Genomic DNA, 14,718 nt, shown 5'->3' on the forward strand with positions numbered 1-14,718 from the left:
CTCCTCCCCCTCCGGGGCGCTCCCTCCCCACCCCTCCCCATGCTTCCCCCTCCTCCCCTTCCCTGCGTGCTCCCACTCCTCTCCTTCCCTGCGTGCTCCCGCCCCTTCCCTGCGTGCTCCCGCCCCTTCCCTGCGTGCTCCCACTCCTCTCCTTCCCTGCGTGCTCCCGCCCCACCCCTCCCCTTCCCTGCGTGCTCCCTCCCTTTCCCTGAGTGCTCCCCCCACCCCTCCCCTTCCCTGGGTGCTCCCTCCTCCCCTCCCTATGCTTTCCCCCTCTCCTTCCCTGCGTGCTCCCGCCCCTTCCCTGCGTGCTCCCTCCCCTTCCCTGGGTGCTCCCCCCCACCCCTCCCCTATGCTTTCCCCCTCCCCTTCCCTGCGTGCTCCCTCCCCTTCCCTGCGTGCTCCCCCCCACCCCTCCCCTTCCCTGCGTGCTCCCTTCCCTGTCCCCCCACATCCCAGGGAGCTCCTAGTTTTATCGTTCTTCAGACTCGGTCCACGAAAACGACTTCTGCCTCCAACGGACAGAGTGACTTGAAGGGTCCAGGACCCCAGCCGGCTGAGGAGGAGGGACGAGGTGGCAGGGATACTGTGCTGGGCCCAAGGGGGCGCGGCCACTCGTGAGACAGAATGCAGTGGCCCTGGGGTCATGACCTCTGGGAGCACACGGGCGCACGAAAGGGACCGAGGACGCGAACCCGCCGCGGGTGCCCTGCGGGCGGGGCCACGGCACGTGGCCGCGGCGGGTCTGAGTCAGCTTGGTCTCCGCCCCCGGACCCTGCCTCTGGTCGGGCGCTGACAAGCGCGGCTCTGCGAACCACGACACGGAGGCCGGAGCTCGGGGCCTCTCGCCCTCGCAGGCCCGGAGGGCGCCTCCCTCCGCGCGGCCCCCGGTCCTGGCCGCCGCCTGGGGAGCTGCGCCCCCTCCCCCTCTGCGGCCAGCCCCTCCCCCTCCGCCCTTCCTCCCACGGACGTTCATCTGCGTCCGTCACCCCCTGCCTCGCCCCAGCCGTCCGCCCGGCGTCCGCACGCTGTGCCTGCCTCTCCCGGGACGGCTGAGCCGGGGGGGGGGGGGGGGGGCACCGTGACCCCGCCGGCCTCCCGGCCCTGCTGCGGCGTGTCGGGCTGGAGGCCGCGCCCCACTTCAGGCAGCGCCCGGAAGTGGGCACGACGCCCGGCCCGGGTTCTGGGGCTTTCCCCTCTCGCCGGTCCCTGGCTCTTCTGCTTGGTGCCCACATCCCGCAGCCGGTCTGGCCCGTGCGGTCGACGGACGCGACTCGGCCTTCCCGCCCCTCCCCGGGGCCACGACGACCCCGCCGGAGCCGAGGGCGTGGCTGCGGTGAGGACGGAGCCCTGGGCGCGGGAAGGTTCCGGAACCCTGCCTCTGCCGGCTCCGCTCAGGCTGCGCAGTGGCCTCGGGCCACGGGGCTGCGGTGCTGCCCACAGACTGTGCCGCACAGCCAGCGGCCCCAGGACCCTTACATCTGCCACCAGGGGCGGGCCCCGCCTTGCTTTCTTCTCCGCGTGTGGCTGAAAACAGCTCTTTAACTTTCCTTTCTTTCCTTTTTCTAAATAAATAAATAAATAAGCAAGCAAGCTAGCTTTGAAAGAATAATCCACCCAGCTCCTGCCTTACCACCCACGTGCTCCCCGATTCCGTACAAGTTTTTCTCCACATTTTTTTTTTCTCCTAAGAAGTACTCTCTTGAAAGTCAGCTGAGTTAGGAGCACCACGCGTGTTTTTCGTTTAATTCTTGCAAGATCCCTTGCAAGACCGGCCTGCATGGCCACGTGCCAGATGACGAAATCCCAGCTCGGCCCGGTTCAGTGGTGTATGCAGTCGCTCAGGACAGGCTGCCTGTCTGACCGCAGAGCCTAAGGTCATCACCCCAACCCTGAAGGCGGTGCCGGACTGTGTCCAAGCAGGAGTCCTGCAGACCCAGGCCGTGCAGAGGGCTGGGCATCGGATCCCAGGGTGCTGTGATAAAGTACCACTCGCTGAGGGCTCTGGAGGCTGGGGGTCTGGCCTGAGGGGTTGGTAGGGCCGAGCCCCCTCCGGAGGCTCCAGGGGGCGGAGGAGGGGATCTGTTCCAGGCCTCTCTCTCCTGGCTTCCGGCAGCGTGGCTCCAGGCTTCACGGGGCATTTTCCGCGTGTGCATGTCTGTGTCCACACTCCCGTCTGTGTAAGGACGTAAGTCGTAGTGGATGAAGGCCCACCCCGATGACCTCATCTAAACTGATTGTATCTGGGGGACCCTTGGTGGGCTCAGTCCGTTAAGCATCTGACTTCGACTCAGATCATGATCTTACAGCTCATGGGTTCGAGCCCCGCGTCGGGCTCTGTGCTGACAGCTCAGAGCCTGGAGCTGCTTCAGATCCTGTGTCTCCCTCTCTCTCTGCCCCTCTGCTGCTCACACTCTGTCTCTCTCTCTCAAAAATAAACATTAAAAAAAAAAAGATTGGGACACCTGGGTGACTCAGTCGGTTAAGTGTCTGACTTTGGCTCAGGTCATGATCTCATTGCTCGTGAATTCGAGCCCCGCGTCGGGCTCCGTGCTGACAGCTCAGAGCCTGGAACCTGCTTCGGATTCTGTGTCTCCCTCCCTTTCTGCCCCTTCCCTGCTTGTGTTTTGTCTCTGTCTGTCTCTCTATCAAATATTTTTAAAAAAACAACAACAAAAAAAGAAATTGCTTGGTTCAGTGTGGGATGGAGGAAAGGAAGTGATTGCCCTAATTGCTAAGTCCACACACGCAGTGTTAGCCTCACGCCTTCATCCCTTTCTGGTTGCTTTCGTGGCACTTTCTAGAGTTTAATGCTAATAGCTATAATTTCTCAACAGAGCAAGGCCTGTCATTACCTTTTTAAAAAATATTTTTTAAATGTTTATTTATTTTTGAGAGACAGGGACAGAGTGTGAGTGGGGGAGGGGCAGAGAGAGAGGGAGGCACAGAATCCGAACCAGGCTCCGGGCTCTGAGCTGTCAGCACAGAGCCCGACGCGGGGCTTGAACTCACAAACTGTGAGATCATGGCCTGAGCTGAAGTCCAATGCTTAAATGACTGAGCCCCCCAGGCAACCTTTTAAAATGTTTTTTTAATGTTTATTTTATTTTTTGTTAGAGCATGAGCAGGGGCGGGGTAGAGAGAGAGAGGAAGACACAGAATCCAAAGCAGGCTCCAGGCTGTCGGCACAGAGCCCGATGCGGGGTTCGAACTCCTGGACTGTGAGATCATGACCTGAGCCGAAGTTGGATGCTTAACGACTGAGCCCCCCAGGCGCCCCCAAGGCCTGTCATTTCTTTTTTTTTTGTTTTTTGTTTTTTATTTATTTCTAGGAGAGAGAGAGAGACAGTGTGAGCAGGGGAGGGTCAGAGAGAGAGGGAGTCACAGACTGAAACAGGCTCCAGGCTCCGAGCTGGCAGTCAGCACAGAGCCCGACGCGGGGCTCGAACCCACGAACCGCGAGGTCATGACCTAAGCGAAAGTCGGACGCTTAACCGACTAAGCCACCCAGGCGCCCCAAGGCCTGTCATTTCTAAACAGTGACCCAGTTGCTTTCTTCATTTAGTGAGAAATGACACCAAAGCACAGTTTTGTTTTACTGAACCCCCCCCCCCCCCCCCCCCCCCCCCCCCCCCGCCGAGTGCTGGCTTCACTCTTCCTGTGTGAACACGGAGTTCACGTTGCTTTGTTCTTGCTATGACCTGTATCCCCAGCCCTGCAGTGATGTGCAGGGCACAGGGTGTGTGTGTCGGGGGGGGGTGGCCACGGCGACAAGTGTCTGGCTTCTGAGCCCCACAGTAAAATGGCAGGAGCCCCAGTCCAAGCCCCTCCATCCCCTGGCAGGGTTTGGGAAGCTTTGTGCCTTTCCCAATGTTCTTACAGTCTGTCAGCCCTTGGTCTTGGCTTCTCTGTCCTTCCGCTCTGCTCCTGGGCGATTCCTCCTGATTGGGCGGGCGGGCTGAGACCCCTAGTCACAGGGGTGGATTTGCTGCGCCACACAGGAGCACCCCTCCTCCCGCGTGGCCCTGGTCACTCTGACGGCCGGCGGCCGCCCTTCCTGCAGGCGGGATGGCTCCGTCCCCAGAGTTCTATCCTCGGCAGCGTCCGAATGGGAGTTCTTCCCATTTCTGACAGCACCCTGGGTGTTGCGCTAATTTTATTTAGCTGACTTCCAACTTCCCAGAGTTTTTGCTGAAACAGCTTGGAGCATCCGTCCTCAGCAGCTGGGCGGGGATGCGATACAAACCACACCCATAACATTGGCTGAAAATTGCCCTTCTGTGCCCACAACCAAGCAAGGTTGGGCTGCACTTGACATTGCTGACTCTTGCCCAAGCAGGCTCTATTTCCCAGGGACCCCGTGCAGAGCCCGGAGCCTGAGCACTCTCCATCCGCTCCCCTCCTCCCTTGCTTGTTCTCCTCATGAGCTATAGTGTCTCTAGTTTTTTCTCTCCTAGAAGTTTTACTGTGTCCTTGTTTAGAGAGAAGCCCCAACAGGACACTCCGGGATGTGCAGTGTGCCACACGGTTCCGGCAATAGGGTGGCAGTCCTGTCCCCACCTGGCCTGGCCCCCCAGTATGGGATTAAAGACACAATAAATCACATGGGTGCAGGGACTGCGGGCCTCATTCATGCCTGTGCTGTTCCCATCCGGGCCCACTGCCAGCGTTCAGTAAGCACGTGTTCGGTTGGTGAATAAAAGAGTGAATAGGTAGCTGTCCGTCCAGATGGCGTGATGAACGTAAATGAGCATGATCCTAACTAGGAAGTGGCAGGCAGCTTCCCTGAGAGTGGGCTTCTGGAAGGTTAGAGCTGGTGATGGGCTCCGGAAGGTTGCAATGAGGCTGTAGGGACTGGGGAGCAAAAATTCTTTACACGTGGGGGACCACGTGGTGAGCCAGGGGAGGGGGTCTCATAAATGTCTGCAAAGGAGCAAGGAGTCCTGAGAAATTGTCCAGGTTTTGTTCACAGAGAGCAGATCCCCCAAATAGCAACATACATTTGCATGTGCTTACAGTGTGCCAGGCGGGTCTCTGAGCCCTTTATGTTTATTAATTCCTTTCATCCTCACTCAGTGCTCTGCTGTTAGCCTGGCAGAGGAGGGAAATAACTGCCCTAGTCATGCAGCAAGAAACAGTGGTCTAGGATTTGACCCTGTGCAGCCTGGCTTTTTGTTTTTTTAATGTTTATTTATTTTTTACAAGAGAGAGAGAGACAGAGCGTGAGCAGGGGAGGGTCAGAGAGAGAGGGAGACACAGAATCTGAAACAGCCTCAGGCTCTGGGCTGTCAGCACAGAGCCTGATGTGGGGCTCGAACTTGTGAACTGCGAGATCATGACCCGAGTCAAAGTCGGACGCTTAACTGACTGAGTCACCCAGGCGCCCCAAGTCTGGCTTAGTGCCCATGCACTTAACCAGAGATCAATGGATTTGAAACTCAAGTCTTATCATTATGAATTAACACGGCCGAAACCATGGGGGTGCTGTGGTCCAGATAGGTTAGGTAGAAGGCGTCATTTTCTCAGCACTACTAAAACCTGCTCTTAAGGCCATGTGAGGTGTGTGTGTGTGTGTGTGTGTGTGTGTAAATGTATACACACATATTTATGTGTATATATGTATGTATATGCATGTGTGTGTGTGTGTGTATATATATATATATATACAGAATTCACTTTTTCTTTGTATATTTTTTTCAGATCAAATAGAGAAGTGACATTCTAATTTAACTTCAGATAACCTTTCACACACCTGTGCACTAACAGCACATCTTTTCCTTCCTTTCCAGGACTTGTCCTTAAAGGTCGCCAGTGCTCCGAACCTGGTAAGAATGGCTTCCAGGCCTCTGTCTCCTCTCCCACCCCCTTTCTTCTGGAATCTCAGCTTCACATTTGACTTTCAACATATACCTCCTGTCGGGCCCTCTGGGTGACATCTTCCTTTTTGAAGTTAGGCCTCGTACGATATAGGTCATGAGTGGACTTTATTAATCCGCAGTACTGCCACCAAATATTCTGCTCTTTTGGCCAATCCATTGGTGGACGAACTTGGGGATGATTTTATTTTGTAAGCAAATGCAAGTTAGTCACCTCACACCATGGAAAATCAAACATGAGATTGTTAACATTCTTAAGATATTTTGTTGTGATAAAATCCTGGGAATGTTTGGGGGCTTTTTGCCTTTTATTGGTTGGATATAAACTCAAGGTTTAACACATTTTAGTATACATATACATGTATATGACATATTTATGTCTTGTTATAAGTTAAATTATATTAACAATCACTTCCTGGTTGTAAGGCCAAAATGTTTCTGATGGACAGATAGAAGTGTTGATAGATAGATAGATAGATAGATCGTGTTTCTTATGTCAGCATTATTTGTAGACATAATTTACACATTGAGGCTAAAGACTAACAAGTAAAGAGTCTGAGGAAGGCCATTTAAGTATTGTATGAAATGTCTTTTTGTATTCCTTCTCCTCCAACAAAAGTGGATAACAGCATATGGAAAGCTTTAACTGAGTTAGACAATGCAAAATTTAGGAAATCCAATCTGAAATTACATTACACGTCAGAAACCCAATGATGTCCATTCATCAAAAGCCATTGATGACAAGTAAGGTGCATCTTATTAGCTACGTGATTGGATGGCTTTGTTGAAGTTCATTGATTTCGTGTACCATCAACCTTACCTGATGTTGACATTCATTTGCCATTTACCATTGACTTGAAATTAAACATATTTCGCTTACCTGATGCATTTTTTTGAATTTTTAACTATTTGTGTATGTTTGTGGAAAAATTATATAATGGCATTTGGGTTCCAAATCTTTGTATATTATGTAAGTGGATTATCATATACCTTTATATCTTATTTTGAAAGCATTTGGTGAAAAGAAATTACGATAAGCTCTTAAAAATTTACTCAGCCTGTTTTCAATATTTAGTATGAAGGAGAATATTGAAACATCCCTGACTGGGTGGATTTCAGTGGGCATATTATTATAACTTGGGTGATACTCCGGGAATGTGTTTCTAAAGAACAAGAAGCCCCAAGTTTATGTGATTTTTATCAATGAAATAGAAAAACACTATGCCTTTTTATAACATGCTGTAGAATAACTACCAATTTAGTAGTAGTAGAATTAGTTCCCGTTTCTATATTTTTTGTTTTGTTTTGTTTTGCATTTTGGTAAACTCAGGATGAAAAAAATCTCTTATCTAGCAATAATTTTTGAGTATTTCAGGACATTTTTTAAATGTCACATGCTAAACGATTATCTACCTTACGCTGTGTGTTCTCTTTTTTCCGCTTCTGCATCTTTCCCAATTAGAATCCATATCATTAATGAAAATGCTTCTCTGAGGTCAGATTTTGTATAAAAATACAACTACAGAGGAGAAACTATCAAACGAATCACAAAAGTTATGATGCTTGGAAATAATTGTTGGAACCCTAGGCAGCAGTGGGAACCCAAAGGGAAAGAGACATTCTGGATACAAGAAAATCTTCAATTAAACAGATGTGTTATTTTCTCAAACGAGGTCACATGAGCATTGACAGATGTAGATTTCAGTGGTGCCTCTCTCTTTCTTCTTGTCTTCTCTGGAGCCGGTGAGGATGGGGGGAGGGAAGGGGGGACGGGGGAGGGGAGGACCCACCACTTTCCCCCTGGAGTACTTCTAGAAAATCTTCGGGCCAGCTATAGCTCCCTGTGCTCTGCCAGAATTCAGACATTTAGCTTTATGGAAGCCTAGCTTCTCCCTGTGTGATGCGCTGACTCAGGCTGTGCCCTTAGGAAGCCCACCACAGAGCGTGGAGACCCACCAGCAGCCAGACCTTGGCCTCCTTAGCTTTTCCCTTTATGGGGGAAATCCGCAGGCCACAGGCTTGGTGTCTGGAGGGATTTGGACCTCATGAAGAGCTATACTTTGGGGTTTAACATTTTGCAATTTTACTTGGTTTCTTGTTTTACGTTGTTCCATTTCAACTTGAGCATTTGATTGTATGGTTAGAATGCTGAGCGTTTCACTCGTTTGTAATTGATAGTGTTCCAAAATTTGGAAAAAGCAAAAATAGCCTGTTGTATATTGTCACTGAGTTCCAAGATATAGTCATTCTCAAGTACTGAAAAAGCTTGTGTGACCTTCCGAGAACTTGCTTTTTAACCTTCATCAAATATTTATTAACATTTAAATTAAAATATATTAATATTTTTAAAAGCAGGTTTATAGTCATTTGAGATGGAAACCGTTGACCAATAACTGTCTATATTTATTCTTGGCCTAAAGATGACACTTTAGTGCCAATGAAATGTACCATTCAGTGGCAATCAATTTTTCGCATTAAAACTGAAATTGATTGAGAGCCACTTCAAATTTAAGTTCCAAAAATGAAATGAAATTGTTTGAACTCTGGAGGCCAGCAAGCTCAATTGCCCACAGAGGCCACCAGAGGGAGCTGTTGAATCTTAAACTAAATATTTTCGAATTTCAACAAACCTTTGGGTGAACTATCCAGAGAATCTGGTCTACAACATGTAATGCAATGTAATAAGTGGTAGCATAACATTTATTCCTATTAGCACAAAAGTTATGCATATAATTAAATTACATGTGGGAATTTGTAGGCAGTTAAATTCAATGAATACTTTTGAGCATATGTTATTTACAAGGCACTTTCTCCTAAAAGGGGATATAAAGATAAGTAATTCCAATGGTTCATAAGCACGTGTGTATCTGTGTATGTACAATTGCATTACAAAGTAGAACATAAAATGTAAGAACCATAAGAAACAAAGTATCATGGAGTTTCACGAGAGAGCCGCCAGGCTGTGAGGCAGGATGGAGAAGGTGGCATTTAAGGATGCACATTTAAGGGGTACCTGGGGGGCTCGGTTCAGCATCTGACTTCAGCTCAGGTCGTGACCTCCCGGTCTGTGGGTTTGATATGTGGGTTCGAGCCCCACATCAGACTCTGTGCTGACAGCTCAGAGCCTGGAGCCTGCTTTGGATTCCGTGTCTCCTCTCTCTCTCTCTGCCCCTCTCCAACTTGTGCTCTCTCTCAATAATAAATAAATAAATTTAGAAAAGTATTCTTTTTAAAGGATGCACATGGGGGGACTCCAGGAGTGTGACAAGATGGGGAGATATGCTAAGTACAGAGCTCAGTGTAAGGAAAGGAATTTGGGGGGCCCCTAAAGATCCCGTTTGCCGGAAGTGCAGGCTGTGTCCAGGTGATTCAAGGAAAATCAGGCAGGAAAGGCAGGTCAGGCTGCACCTTGGACCCACATAAATGCTGGGGCTTATTTGTACCTAATTGCTCTGAATGTGAAAGTGTGAGAACCTGTAGCCGGCCGTGCAGAAGTGTGACCGGGAAATATATCTTCTACTATCTATGCTTTCCCACTAACTGTGGTGGTTTGTGGCCTTGAACCCAGAGAATATCGTAGCAGCGTTTAAGTCCGTGGAGCTAGAGTTAATGAAATGCTCTAGCGCTCACTGGTTATCAGGCGTTATTCACCATTCACCATGTCTACTGAGCGCATACTAGACATAAATTCTTAGAACATCTTAATATTCCTTCATTACAGTATTCTGAACCTGCTAAACCATTTGTAAGTTTTTCTTTTTTCTTTTTTCTAAATGTTTTATTTATTTATTTCTAGGAGAGAGAGAGACAGCATGAACAGGGGAGGGTCAGAGAGAGAGGGAGTCACAGACTCTGAAACAGGCTCCAGGCTCAGAGCTGGCAGTCAGCACAGAGCCCGACGCAGGGCTCGAACCCACGAACCGCGAGATCATGACCTGAGCGAAAGTCGGACGCTTAACCGACTAAGCCACCCGGTACCCCTAAGTTTTTCAAAAGTAGTTGAAAGTGATCTCTTTTTTCAAAAAAAGGTTAATAGTTATATGTTTTCATTTATTTTATTATTTTTTTAAATATTTTTATTTATTTCTAGCAGAGAGAGAGAGAGAGACAGCGTGAGCAGGGGAGGGTCAGAGAGAGAGGGAGTCACAGACTCTGAAACAGGCTCCAGGCTCCGAGCTGGCAGTCAGCACAGAGCCCGACGCGAGGCTCGAACCCACGAACCGCGAGATCATGACCTAAGCGAAAGTCGGACGCTTAACCGACTAAGCCACCCAGGCGCCCCATATGTTTTCATTTATTAAGACAGAAATGACTACTTCTTTGTTGTAGAAGTTTTTTTTTTTTTTTAATTTTAGAGAACATGAGTGGGGGACAGGGGCAGAGAAAGAGAGAGAATCGTAAGCAGGCTCCGTGCTTAGTGTGGAGCCCAACGTGGGGCTCGATCCCATGACCTTGGGATCATGACCTGAGCCGAAATCAAGAGTCAGATGCTCAACTGACTGAGCCACCCAGGCGTCCCTAAAGTGACTACTTTTTAGAGTACTTGCAGTAACTTTAAAAACCCAAAATAAGAAAGCAATTTTCAGAGCTAAAACAAAACGGAATCTCCAGGAAGTGGGATGTATTTCACTGTGTAGTTTCCCGGCCACCAGGGCAAGGCAGACAGGGCTGTGGTCCATGTTGTTTCCATTCGATGACTCCTTCTGCCGAATCAGAAGTTTTCCTGGAATTAAACTCTAGCAAAAATTTATAGTGTAGGCTCATATTAAAAGAGCCTTGAATAACGTGCTGGGCCATGGCTTTAATGATTTCTGAAAAACACAGAGAGGCTTTTCAATCACTCTTGGATCTTCTATAAAGGTAGACATTCAGGCAGAGCTTAAGTAATTCATTTCTCTGGGAGGTAGAGACACCATGATCCTGATAGCTTACTTTTGATTGTCTAATTTAGAGAGAAAATTCGGGAATAATGCATGATGTCTCATAGTATAATAGGTGGAATAATTCCACCCCTGCCCCCAAAGATGTCCGTGTCCTAGTCTCTGGAACCTAAACATATCCCTTTATATGGCAAAGAGGAACGAGGGGTGCTCATCGGCTGATGCGAGACAAGAGAATGATCCTGGATTATCTGGCGGCCCCAGTGAAATCACAAGGGTCCTTACCAGTGGGGAGAGGGGGAGCAGAAGAGTGGGTCAGGGGAATTCTGAGTGCAGACTGGATCTGGTTCTGAAGGCGGAGGAGGGGCCAGCTGCCCAGGAACGGTGGGCTGCATCCAGGGGCTACAAAAGAATGAAGCGCAGCCCTGCCGAGCCCTTGAGCCCTTCGTTAGCCCTGTGAGACTCCTGCTGGGCTTTCCTCCTACGGAGCTGTAGGTGACAAATCTGTTTTCAAGCCAAGTTTGTGATGATTTGGTGCAATGGCAATAGGAAACAAATATACACAGATCCTCTCTAGTATGGATAAAATCCCCTGGCTACCTGTCACGCAGATGCTTCATGTTAGTGTGTGAGCTGGGAGCTTCCATTACCAGAATTGAGGGGGAGAAAATCCCTAATGTGAGGGACAAGCTTGTGACTTATCTATTATGCAAGTTTATGAATCAGAACAATCCATTTGAAAACACACTGATGGGGGACGGCCAAGGGAGAGGGATCCGATACGCCGTGGACTAGACTCCATTCATGCATCTATAACTTGCTAACCCATTCGTTGCCCTAAGATTCTTCAAGCTATAGGACTTTGGATGAAAGTTGAAGTCTGGAGATTTCCAGACCTTGGGAGGTACTTAAATATTTATTGAATGGACGGACGGACGGACGGACGGAAGGATGGATGGATGAGGAGAATGAAGGGGTAAAGACGAATCTGGCCAAAGAAGAAGCACCCCTTCATTCTCCTGAGTTGTCGCCATGGCGAGACCAGCCACATACATGAACAGGGGCTCCTACCTGGCAAGTGTTAGCCACCCAGTGCCCCTGAGTGCCATGCCACCAGAGATCTCCCGGTGGCTACACAGCACCATTCCTACGTGGCAGCTGTGGTGTTGTCATTAGATATTGAACGCCAACTCTGCTCCACAGTCAGTTCTTTTTAAACATTTTTCATGTTTTTGTAAATATTTGGTAATGAAAAGGAATACTGATGTACATGTGTATTGTGATGCACAATAATAAAGTGAACATCTGGACCCCCCACCCAGCCACACATCTTAAGCATGCTTTCTAATATAAGCATTTAAGCCTCTTTCTAGCTCTGTGAACTGGGTCAGGTAACAACTTCTCTGTGCCTTAGTTTCACATCCTTAAAATGGGGTAATGTGAAGGTAAATGATTTAATGGGCAACAAACTTAGAATAATACCTGGTACAGAGTCAACAGTAACAAATGCTTTTCCCACCTACTGCCTTCTTTCTCTACCTTTTCTTAATCATCATGTAGCTATTAAACATCATAAACTTTGATAAAAAATATTTTTGTTATAATTCAGCTTTAGTTGTTTCTAATTTCCATTCTACTGTTCCTTTGAACTATTATACTGGTCCATGAACTATTTATGTTTTGTATAGGAGAGGTTTTTTAATAATATTTAAAAAACTGATTTATCAATTATATTGTGGTCAGAAAGCATGGTCAATTTGATACTAATTTTTCAGAATTTGCAAGACCTGATTTATGGTCTCATATGTGTTTTTATAAATTTGTTTTGTTTTTTATCCACACCGGTTAGACTATTAATACTCTTATACTATTGATATTTGTTTAGATTTACTTACATAGTTATCTGTTTCTTTGCTCATCGTTCCTTTTTGTATCTGGGCTCATTGTCTTCCTCCTGTAGAAAATTCTTCTAAAAGTCTTTTAGGGAGACACTCTTGTTGGCATTCACTGCCCCAGTCTATCAGAATGTATCTGTTTATCTGAAGATGTCTACTTTTTGCCATCCTTCTTGGAAGATAGTTTAGCTGGGTGCATAATTCTAGATTGACAATTGCATTTCTCCTAGTATTTGTAGATAATATTCTTCAGATTTCCACAGTTGCAGCTGTAAAGTCAGTTGGGTGTCTAATTAGACACAAGTTTATATTTTTTTCATTGGTTGCCTTTGAATCTTTTCTTTGGCTTTTACTCTCTTCAGTTCCTTAGTCATGTGTCTGAGGTGGCTTGTTTTATTTATTTATTTTTAAAAAATGTTTAATGTTTTTATTTATTTCTGAGAGAGAGAGAGAGAGAGACAGAGCGAGCAGGGGAGGGTCAGAGAGAGAGGGAGACACAAAATCCGAAGCAGGCTCCAGGCTCCCAGCTGTCAGCACAGAGCCCAACACGGGGCTCGAACCCACGAACCTTAGATCATGACCTGAGCCAAAGTCGGACACTTAACTGACTGAGCCACCCAGGTGCCCAATGGGATAGTTTGTTTTAAACTGATCTTGCTTGGTATTCTTTACACTTCTTGATTCTGAGGGTTTATCAACCCTCAAAACTACTATCAGTTGGAAAATTCTAATTACCTCTCCTTTTGGAATTTCAATAGAATATTTGTTAGTTCTTCTTACTCAGGCTTTGGTATTCATTACTTTCCCTTCATATTTTTCTTTCTTTTTCTTGGTGCTGGATTCTGGCTTCTAGATCATTGGATTTTTTTTCTATTCAATCACATATAATCTTTTTAATAGTTTCTTTGAGTTTTTCATTTCAATAATTATATTTATCTGTTTTTTTTTATTTTTTTTAAGGTTTTATTTATTTCTAGGAGACAGAGAGAGAGACAGCGTGAGCAGGGGAGGGTCGGAGAGAGAGGGAGTCACAGACCGAAACAGGCTCCAGGCTCTGAGCTGGCAGTCAGCACAGAGCCCGACGCGGGGCTCGAACCCACGAACCACGAGATCATGACCTAAGCGAAAGTCGGACGCTTAACCGACTAAGCCACCCAGGCGCCCCTATATTTATCTGTTTTAAAGGTTTGATTTTTTTAATGTTTCTGGTCATTTAAAACTTCTCCTTGCTTATGGTTTCAATTTTTCATTTATTTATTTAAAGACTTTATTTTCTATATCTGATTAGTCCAATATCTAATGTCCTGGTGAGTCTGGTCCATTTATTTTTTTCTGTGGCCCTTTTGTTTCCTTGTATTTTTTACTGTAATGTTTTTTAGATTTGTTTGGAATAGATTTGTTTGGAATCTATTTGTGGGATTTTTTTTTTTTAAGGATTTTTAAAAAAATGTTTTATTTATTTCTAGGAGAGAGAGAGAGTGTGAGCAGAGGAGGGTCAGAGAGAGAGGGAGTCACAGACTGAAACAGGCTCCAGGCTCTGAGCTGGCAGTCAGCACAGAGCCCGACGCAGGGCTCGAACCCACGAACCGTGAGATCATGACCTAAGTGAAAGTCGGACGCTTCACTGACTAAGCCACCCAGGCGCCCCTGTGAGAATTTTGTTTAAACGTTTATTTATTTCGAAAGAGAGAGAAAGATAGAGAGCAGGGGAGGGGCAGAGAGAGATGGAGAGAGAGAATCCCAATAAGACTCCACACTGTCAGCACAGAGCCTGATGTGGGGCTCAATCCCATGAACAATGCGATCGTGACTTAAGTCAAAATCAAGAGTGGGGCACTTAACTGACTAAGCCACCAGGCGCCCCTGTTGTGGGAATTTTTTGAGGCCTGGGATAAAGATGCATTTTTTTATAGGAAGAAGTTTTTTGTTTTCTTTTACTGGGTGCCTAGGGACAATACAAATTTGATGTATATAATATAAATATTTTAGTTTATAGTTTTTAGACAGGTAATGTGAATTCATGACCCAAATCCGTATTAGGTCTGGCTAATAGCCATGGATTATGAA

This window comes from Hyaena hyaena, unplaced genomic scaffold, assembly GCF_003009895.1.
Source record: "Hyaena hyaena isolate Hyena2069 unplaced genomic scaffold, ASM300989v1 scaffold_11, whole genome shotgun sequence".
NCBI classification, from domain to species: domain Eukaryota; kingdom Metazoa; phylum Chordata; class Mammalia; order Carnivora; family Hyaenidae; genus Hyaena; species Hyaena hyaena.